Raw genomic sequence first — 6,000 nt, 5'->3', positions numbered from 1 at the left:
CCCAGTGGGCCACCCCCCAGCCCCCAGGAAGGGGCAGCCAGGTGAAGGGGGCCGGGGGTGCCAGGTGGAGGCAGGCACTGGGCTCCGCCTGGCAACACACAGCCCTCTCAGGGCCAAGAGGTCCTGCAGCTCAGTCTGTCTGTCTTTCTGTCCACCCGTATCCCCAGGTCCAGTCAGTTTTTAAAGAGTGCACAGCACTGAGACTCTGTCAAAAAATGGTTTGGAGATGACAGGGCTTTGCAGAAGAAAGGCCGAGGGTTAAAAGTGAGGCCCCTGGGGGAAAAAAAAAAGTGAGGCCCCTGAAGCTAGCCAGATCTGGGTTTAAATCCTGTTTACTAGCTGTGTAACCTTGAGGAATCGAGAAAGTCACTTAACTTCTCTGTGCTTCAGTTCGCCCTCTGGAAAATGAGGATCAGAATGATCAATCCCAAGTCCTACGGTCGTAAAATCTATGTCAAGTTCCCAACACAGGCCTCAGCCCCTGAGGGTTTGGCACAATTATTATCTCAGAGAGAGGATGCATAAAGGGCTGTGTCTGTTGACATTGCATTCATTCATACAACAAGCATTTTTTTTTTAATGTTTAATCTTTTTTTTTTATTATAAAATTTTTTTTTTCAACGTTTATTTATTTTTGGGACAGAGAGAGACAGAGCATGAACGGGGGAGGGGCAGAGAGAGAGGGAGACACAGAATCGGAAACAGGCTCCAGGCTCTGAGCCATCCGCCCAGAGCCTGACGCAGGGCTCGAACTCATGGACCGCGAGATCGTGACCTGGCTGAAGTCGGACGCTTAACCGACTGCGCCACCCAGGCGCCCCTTTTTAATGTTTAATCTTAACGGGGGGAGGGGCAGCGAGATCCGAAGCCGGCTCCAGGCTCTGAGCTGTCAGCACAGAGCCCCATGTGGGGCTCGAACTCACTAACCGGGAGGTCATGACCAGGGGGGACGTCGGACGCTTGAGGGACTGAGTCACCCAGGCGCCCCTGCAACAAGCATTTAATGAGCACCTGCTGTGTGCGGGTGCTGGGGCCCCGGCCGCTGGCTAGGTCCTCAGACCTGGCCCTCTGTGGGCCCTGAGGCGTTCTGTGTGTTTGGGTGTGGCCCGGACGGGGTAGTGGCTGCGTGATGCGAAAGTCAGTGCCCTGCAGGTAGGGTACAACCCTGCCAAGGAGCAGGTGAGCCTGTCCGGCCTTGCCCGATCCTCACCCAGCCTTACCCAGGCCCGAACTGCGCTCAGTGACTTGGCGCATTCCTGGGTGTGGCGGGAAGGGAGGAGGGGGTGGGACAACCAGAAATACAAGGTCACTGGGCTCCTTGCCACTTCCTGCCTCTCTTTCACTTCACGGCCCGCTAGTGAGTAGGGTCTGGGCCAGGTGGGGGCCGGGGCCGAGGTTGAGTCACCCCCCTTTCCCAGGGGTCTGACCCCACCCCTGCCGCAGGCTGCTGGGAGGGGGGGTCTCCCCCAGGGGTCTGACCCCTGCCCCCCCCCCCCCCGCAGCTCCGTCGGGGGGGTGGGGCCTCTTTCACCACCCTGTCTGTCTGTCTCTCCTAGTGCCGCCCTACACCATCGTCTACTTGTCTACTTCCCCGTCCGAGGTGCGGCCCCTGCTCCTCCAGGAGGGTGAGGGGCACCGATGGGCCAGGCTGTTCCACCTGGCCAGGGCCATGGGGGCGGGGCTGGGATGGCGGTGGCGGCCCCAGGCCTGGCCTTCCCCCGGGGCTGCATCCTCTTGGCCCCCGTCTGGCTGCGCTCTGGCCATCTGCCTCCGTCCCCATCCCGGGGCACTTCGGACTGCAGTCTGCACCCCTTGTCTCCCTCCCCAGACCGCACCGGTGCCATGATCTCCATCTTTCTCCGGGGTTCCACTTCTCAGCAGACTCCGAAGCTAGAGTTTCTGTCCTGTCGCCACACTCCTGACCCCTCCCCAGGGTGCTCTGAGGCTGGGGTCTCCCCGCATCCCCCCTACCCTGTCCTCCCCTCCCCCAGGGCGCTGCGAGGCCATGCGCATGCTGCTGGCCGACCAGGGCCAGGGCTGGAAGGAAGAGGTGGTGACCAAGAAGACCTGGCTGCAGGGCCCGCTCAAGGCCTCCTGTGTGAGTGGCTGCCGTGCCCAGAAGGGGGCCAGGGGCTGGGCAGCTGGGGGAGGGCAGCCAAGCTCCGCATCTCTGACAGAGCTGTGCCGCCCCCCACCCCCACCCTCAGCTGTACGGGGACTCTGCTCCCTGCCCTGGTCCGGGGACCCTGGGAGAGGGTCAGAACCCTTGGCTGCCCTTACCCAGATGTGCAACCGTGGACAAGTGGCCAATCCTCTGTGGGCCTGTTTCCTCCTCTGATGTCCCGGTGGTCACAGAGTGCCACCCTGTTTACCCGGCACCTCCCACATTCGGACACTTGGCAGGTCTCAAGATCCCCGTTTTACAGCGGAGAAAACAAACAGGTCAGAGCCGGAATTTGCAGGCAGGCGCCCCGAGGGGCACGCCCACCTGCTTTCCCAAACAGCCCCAGAAAATGCTCTCAAATGTGCCCTGCACACAGCTAGTCGTCAATGGAGTGGTTATTTAAAATGTTAATGTCAGGGGCGCCTGGCTGGCTCAGTCGGTTGAGCTTCCGACTTCGGCTCAGGTCACGATCTCACGGTCCGTGGGTTCGAGTCCTGCGTCGGGCTTTGTGCTGACGGCTCGGGGAGCCCGGAGCCTGCTTCGGATTCTGCGTCTCCCTCTCTCTCTCTCTGACCCTCCCCTGTTCATGCTCTATCTCTGTCTCAAAAATAAATAAACATTAAAAAAAATAATAATAAAATAAAATAAAATGTTAATGTCAGTTAAATGTTCAATATCCCGATTGAAATCAAGTCAAAGCCGCGGGGGGTTTTAGAAGCAAGAGCATAGGTCGTGCCCCAGCCCTGGCCTCCTCTGCTGTTTGCGTCCACGCTGCTCTTCACACGTGCGGGTTTGGGATCGGGGTGAGCGTGTGCACACGGAACGCAAACCGCCGAAGGTGTCTGGGAGGGGTTTTTGGCAATGAATCCACACTCGAGCTCGGTATCTCCCCATCGGAGGACTTTGGACAGGTGAAGGGGAAGGCTTCTCACCTCCAGATCGGATTTTTCCACGGGATCAGGAAACTCAGCCCAGGATCCTGTGGGCATGAGCTTGGCTTTTCACAAGCCTTGTTCCGAAAAGCAGCAGCCAGGGGGGGGAATAAAATGAAGACATTCGGCCCGCCCATTGGCTGCGTCTGCGCCACCGATCGGATTCTGGCTTCAGGGCGTGTCAACGGTGAGAAGGTGGCCATCTGGCCAGGCGCCACAGGCTCCCTCTGGGACCAGAGCTCTCTTTTCTGTGCCAGAGGCCACCAGGATGTGAATTCAGAGCCCACCCTGGCAGCGGTTATAGCTGAGAGGGCAGAGCCATGCACAGAGAACAGTGCACGAGTGCGTGTGAGAGAGAGAGGGAGAGAGGGAGGCAGTTTATTTTAGGTCCCTGGTTCCAGCTCCCGGGAGGCCAGCTCCCTTCTCTCCTCCTGCTGGTTTGGGATCCACCAGTAACAAACTATCTTTTCAATGGCAGTTGTCTCCTCGGGTGGCTCCGCCTGCCCTTACCTAAATAACAAAAGCTCTATTTAAAACAGAGACCCCCATGCCACAGCCACGCAGCCAACGCGCTCCTGAATTTCTTTAAAAAATTTTTTTAATGTTTATTTATTTATATTTATTTATTTTAATGTTTATTTATTTCTGAGACAGAGACAGAGCATGAGTGGGGGAAGGGCAGAGAGAGAGAGAGGGAGACGCAGAATCCGAAGCAGGCTCCGGGCTCCCCGAGCCGTCAGCACAAAGCCCAACGCAGGACTCGAACCCACGGACCGTGAGATGGTGACCTGAGCCGAAGTCAGACGCCTAACTGACCGAGTCAGCCAGGCGCCCCCGCACTCCTGAATTTCTGACTCCAGGAAACAGAGTTAATACGTGCTAGTTGCTTTAAGGAGACTGAAGTTGGACGTGGCTTGTTAAGCAGCAATAGATAATTAATATCAAGTCACAACCAAGCAGCACCATATGGCCTCAGTGGGAGACAGAAAGCTTTCAAGGCTCACATTGCAAGACAGGTGCTCTGAGGTTTAACAAACTTTTCTGGAGGTTTTCTGGTTCCTTGGTGGGGGGGGGGGGGTTGGTTCGATGTCTTCTCTGAGGCCACTCAGCCGAGGTGTGGGTCAGTGCTTGGGACGAAGGCACATCCCTCAAAACAGGAGTCTTTCCTTTGATGCCCTGGATTCCCGGAGTGAGTGTGGCTGAGCTCTGACAGTGAACATTCCACCAATTCCCCCTCCCAAAGCAGCGTGTTCGTGTTGAAGAGGCAGGAGGCCGTGGTCAAGAGAGCAGCCAGTGAGCTTAAGTTCAGGTCCCAACTCCGTCCCTTAACTGCTGTGGGATCCTCAGCTGGATACCCAAACACCATAACACCCCTGAAACACTTAGCGCAGGGAGGCACATAGTAAGTGCTCAACGAGAGGCTGACAACAACATTTGTAAGAACCCAGCTTTGCCGATATTATCGCCCGCATTGATGTGGGAGCTACCTCAGTCTTGAGAAAGCTACACCCCTTCTTTCACCATACATTTTGTGAAAATAAGCAATTGAGCAAGAAGAAGAAGAAAAAAAAAAGCTGGTGAGCCGATTTCTAGCGAAACTTGAAATTTGACATTTTCAGCCAAGTCATCACTTGGGCCCTGGAGTCTAGGATGAAACCAATAAATATTACCACACTACGATTTCCTGTCCAAGTTTTTCCAGGGAGGCTTTTTTAATTGTTCAGTTTTGAAAATCCACATATTATTTAAGACTCGAGAACAAAACAGGGGCGCCCGGGTGGCTCAGTAGATGAAGAGCCTGACTCTTGATTTCGGCTCAGGTCATGATCTCGCGGTTCGTGAGTTCAAGCCCCTCGTCGGGCTCTGCGCTGACAGCTCGGAGCTCGCTTGGGGTTCTCTCTCTCTCTCTCTCTCTCTCTCTCTCCTTTCTCTGCCCCTCCTCTGCTCTCTCTCTCTTTCTCTCAAAATAAATAAACATTAAAAAAAAGATTTAGGGGCGCCTGGGTAACTCAGTCGGTTAAGTGACCGACTTCAACTCAGGTCATGATCTTGCGGTTTGTGAGTTCAAGCCCCGTGTCGGGTTCTGTGCTGACAGCTCGGAGCCTGGAGCCTGCTTCGGATTCTGTGTCTCCTTCTCTCTCTCTGCCCCTCTCCCATTCACGCTCTGTCTCTCTCTGTCTCTCAATAATAAATAAACATTAAAAAAATTTTTTAAAAAGGTTTATATCTATCTCTATGTATAACTATAGATTTACATATATATGTATATATAAAGATCTATTTATATCTGTGTATTATGTATGTATCGATCTATAAACAGATTTGTTATAATGAATCAGCTCACATGATTCTGGAGGCTGAGAAGTCCCCAGTCTGCCAACTGCAGGCTGGAGCCCCGGGAGAGTCGTGGTGTGGTTTGAGGGCTGACAGCCAGAGAGCCAAGGTAGATTCCAGTCCAGTCTGAAGGCCTGAGAACCGGGAGGGCTGAGGATAGGATATAGGAGAAGACCGATATCCTGGCTCCACAATCAGGCAGAGAGCGAATTCAACCTTCCTCTGCCTTTTTGTTTTATTTAGGCCCTCAACAGGTTAGGTGAGGCCCACCCACACCCGGGAGGGCCATCTGCTTTGCTCTGTCCACCCATTCAAATGCTGATCTCTTTGGGGAACGCTCTCATGGACATACCCAGGAAGAATGTTTAACCAGTAACCTGGGCATCCTTTGGTCCAGTCAAGTTGACCTGTAAAATTGTCACTAATTGCTTTGAAGTTTTCCCTTTTGGGTAAAAGACACAGTCCATATTGTTTTGTTTTTGTTTTTGTTTTGCCTCTGAGCCCTCCGTGATGGTCCTTCTAGATCTGTATCACACTTCTCATGCTTCAACCGCGAGGGACAGCTGTCCC

The 6,000-nt window shown here is 54.3% G+C and overlaps 1 protein-coding gene across 1 annotated transcript in view; it reads left to right on the top strand.

Annotated features, from left to right (window-relative positions):
- Positions 1 to 1,986: 1,986 nt before the first annotated feature.
- Positions 1,987 to 6,000, top strand: part of GSTP1 (glutathione S-transferase pi 1) — a 32,200-nt gene continuing 28,186 nt past the window's right edge. The window contains exon 1 of the transcript XR_015240687.1: positions 1,987 to 2,098. The gene's annotated coding sequence lies outside the window, so the exon portion shown is untranslated. The remainder of the gene's footprint in view (positions 2,099 to 6,000) is intronic.

This window comes from Puma concolor, chromosome D1, assembly GCF_028749965.1.
Source record: "Puma concolor isolate L17-30 chromosome D1, mPumCon1.1.hap2, whole genome shotgun sequence".
Lineage (NCBI taxonomy): Eukaryota > Metazoa > Chordata > Mammalia > Carnivora > Felidae > Puma > Puma concolor.
The sequence above is the reverse complement of the archived record's forward strand: the minus strand, read 5'-3'. Positions and strand labels throughout refer to the sequence as shown.